Source organism: Elephantulus edwardii, unplaced genomic scaffold (genome assembly GCF_000299155.1).
Source record: "Elephantulus edwardii isolate Elephantulus edwardi_28Jun2011 unplaced genomic scaffold, EleEdw1.0 scaffold00090, whole genome shotgun sequence".
In the NCBI taxonomy this organism is placed as follows: domain Eukaryota; kingdom Metazoa; phylum Chordata; class Mammalia; order Macroscelidea; family Macroscelididae; genus Elephantulus; species Elephantulus edwardii.
Window position 1 is genome coordinate 2,252,119 of NW_006399840.1, and position 4,030 is coordinate 2,256,148.

General features: G+C 42.7%; 1 pseudogene; it reads left to right on the plus strand.

Annotated features, from left to right (window-relative positions):
• The first annotated feature begins 245 nt into the window (after positions 1-245).
• LOC102869602 overlaps positions 246-4,030 on the plus strand; it is a 15,152-nt pseudogene continuing 11,367 nt past the window's right edge.

A 4,030-nucleotide genomic window follows, 5' to 3' on the forward strand; every position in this document is an offset into this window, starting at 1 on the left:
ACACAGCGCCACGCTTCCATATTCTCCCTCCGCTTCCTTTTCAAGTCTCACGCCCTTGGTTCAACCTCAGCTTTTGTATCAGAATCTGCGGCTGAAAACACCCAAGAGCTGGTACCACTCCATGTCGGGATCGCGGACCAGCCGCAAAGCAGGCTGGGAAGTTTCCTTTCGTTGCCCGCACGGTCCCCATTTTGCGCTGTGGGGACACAACAGATTTGCGAAGCCGGGTCGTGGTTACAATGCGCATGCGCAACGCCTGTGAAGCCTGGGCAGCCATTTAAAAACAGGGCAAAACGCCTTTCTCTCTTTTAAAGAAACAGAGAAACTCAGGGCTCCACAACTTCAAGGCTTTGGGGCGGATACCGTTTGGTTAAGATCTGAGCCATAAAGGGGGAAACTAATATTTCAGAGTATTTTTATGATGTGCCTGGTGATATTTCACAAACTGGAAAATAAATCCTATGTAAAAAATAAATCAGGATGTTCATGAAACCACCAGGGTCTGTAATTCATTGCAATAGAGTGTCATAGTTCTCTTTTTTGGCTGCTATTATTTCAGCTTTATAGTGGTAAAATATACAATGACGTGTACCATTTAACTATACAATTCAATGACATTTATTTGATTCACTGAACTGTGCAAATACGTGCATTACATCAATTCAGATTCAGAAATCCATTTTGCTGACCTTCTGACCTTATCCAAATTCCTCTGTGTTCCAGAAAATAGTAAATAATCTGATTAATACTTACTCTTAAACGCGGTTTTATGACCCACCCCAAGAAAGAAAACAGAGTAGTGAAATAATGGAAAATCGCCCCCAGCCCTTCGAACTGCTGTGACTAACCCCCCCAACCAGCCACCCCAAGCAGCCGATGTAGAATGGATAAATAACCCTACTCCTTCCGGTGCTGACACCACTCGAGCCTCAGCCTGCTTCTGCCAAAGGACACATTTTAAATAAAGGATATTTGCTATGCCCTCTGCTAGTGTTGCTTCTGAATTTCATAGGTGAGTTTGGACTTTACAGAACACCTTTGTACTTTGGACGGTATTAGTATATTTTTTTAAAGTTATGCATCATTCTGAGCAGAAATCTTTAAGAAATAACTATTCTTTCCCTCCATACTTTGGATATTTCATATAAGTTGGTTTTGGAACCAATTCATAACTGACCCTCCAGCAGGTTTTCAGAGGAAGTAAAACACAAGGGAGGAGATTGCCCATCTTTCTCTCACACAGTAAATTCCAACCTCCTGCTTCTGTGTTGGCAGCACAAGTCGGCCACAGTGCTCTCTTCATTTAACTAAATCATATAGTTTTTGTTCTTTTGGGTCTTGCCACTCAAAGTGTTTTCAAAGTTTAGCTATCTCCAAAGTTTGTATCACAAACTTATCTCTCTTTATGACTGAATAATATTCTATTGTATGCACCACATTGTGTTTGCTGTTTTGGAGTGGGAACTGACCCATAGCTGACCTTCCTGAAGGTTTTCAGAGTCAGTAAATTCTATGAGAGGAGAGTGCACATTGGCCACTGGTGGCTTCGAGCATGTGACTTCAGGATTGCAGCACAGCTTCCTGCCACTCGGCCACCAGAGCCCCTCTACTAATTTTCTGATTGTGCATGAGAGTCTAACTGACTGGAAGAGATCTATATTTATTCTCATTCCAAAAAAAAGGTGACCTAACAGAGTGTGGACATTATCAAACAATATCACTAATATTACAAGCAAGCAAGATCCTCCTGAAGATTATCCAAAAATGACTTAATAGTACATCAGCAGAGAACCTGCCAGATGTGCAAGCTGGATTTAGAAGAGGTCATGGCACTAGGGATATCATAGCCAATGTTAGATTTTGGCTGAAAGCAGAGAGTACCAGAGGAATGTCTGTATGTCATTGACTATGCAAAGTCATTTGACTGTGTGGATTACAACAAATTGTGGCTAACCTTGAGAAGAATGAGGATCCCAGAACACTTAGTTGTGTTCATGTGAAACCTATACTTGGACCAGGAAGCAGTAGTCAGAACAGAGCAGGGAAACATTGCACGTTTCAGGATTAGGAAAGGTATGTATCAGGGATGCATCCTATCTCCATACCATTTCAATCTATATGCAGAAGAGATCATTCAAGAGGCTGGATTTATGAAGAGGAATGTGACATCTGGATTGGAGGAAGACTCGTCAACAACCTGCATTATGCACAACTTTGCTGAAAATGAGGGGGACATGAGGCATTTGCTACAGAAGGTCAAGGACTGGGATTGAAGCTCAAGAAAACAAAGATTTACACCACTGGGCCAATTGGCAGCATCATAATAGACGAAGAAGAGATTGAGATTGTTAACAATTTTAACTTGGCTCCACAATCAATATCCTTGGCACCAGCAGTCAGAAAATAAAAGACAAATTGCATTGGGATAGTCTGCTGTCAGGGACTTCTCTCTGGAAACTAACATCCAAATGATCCAGGTCATGTTGTTGTTGTTATGTGCCGTCAAGTCACTTGCGACTTAAAGCGACCCTATGTACAACAGCCCTAAACCCTGCTCTGTCCTGTGCCAGTTGCACTGTCTTTGAAACACCCATCCCAATTACCCCACTCACTGAATCAAGCCACCTCATAGAGGGCCTTCCCCTCCTGTGCTGTCCCTCCACCCTACCAAGCATGATGTCCCTCTCCAAAGACTTGTCCCTCCTTACAATATGTCCAAAGTATGTTAGATGGAGCCTCAGAATCCTTGTCTCCAAGGAGCCACCGATTTAACCCTTTTCAGGATGAATCTGTTTGTTTTCCTAGCAGTCCATGGTATCCTCAATACTCCTCTCCAGCACCACAGCTCAAAGGCATCAATTCTCCTTCTATCCTCCTTGGTCATTTCCCAATTCTCTGATGCATAACAAGTGATTGCAAAGACCATGGCCTGTATCAGACGCACCTTAGTCTCCAGAGAGACACTATTGCTCTTCAGTACTTTGAAGAGGTCCCTAACAGCAGACTTGCCCATTGCAACATGTCTTTTAATTTCCTGGCTACTGGTGCCAAGAGTGTTGACTGTGGAGCCAAGCAAAGTAAAGCTGTGAACAATCTCAGTCTCTTCACCATCCATCCTGATGCTATTCAAAATTACTTACAATGTATCTGAGAGCTGGACAATAACCAAGGATGATAGAGGGAGGATAGATGTCTTTGAGCTGTGGTGCTGGAGGAGAGTTTGAACATACCAAGGACTGCCAGGAACCCTAACAGGTTTGTCCTAGAGAGGATGAAACCAAGATACTCTTTGGAGACAAGTATTTTGAAGCTCCATCTCACATACTTTGGGCACATGTCCAGGAGGGACTAGTCCTTCCTTGGAGAAGGTCGTCATGCTGGGAAGGGTGGAGGGACAGCACAGGAGAGGAAGATCCAGGATGAGATGGATATTGACTCAGTGACTGGAGAAATGAGATTAGGTCTACTGGAGATGATGCAATTGGCTCAAGACAGGGCAGGGATCAGAGCTAATGTACATAGGGGCCCTATGAAGTGGGGAAACAACAGCTTTTTTAGCAAATGCTGTTAGCAAAATTGGAGAACTATCTGTAGAAAACTCAAGCAAGATCCGCACCTCACTCCATAAACAAAAAAACGACTCAAAGTGAATCAAGGACCTAGGACTAAAACCAAAGACTATAAACTTCATTAGAGAAAAGCTTGGAAGAACTCTAGAAGCCCTAATCCACAACTTAAACAGTCTTCGAAGAACTACAACTATAACCTACAACCAGCAGAGGATAAAATAGATGAATGGGACCTTCTATGAATCAAATCCCTGTGCACATCCAAGAACTTCTCCAACAGGTTAAAAAGGGAAGCCATAGACTGGGAAAAATATTTAGTAATGACATGTCTGATAAGGGACTTATGTCTAGAATTTAGGACATACTTGAGCACCACAACAAGATAAAGGAAAACAACCAAATTGGAAAATAGGCATAGGGTATGAACAGACACTTCACCAAAGAAGACATTCAGATGGAGA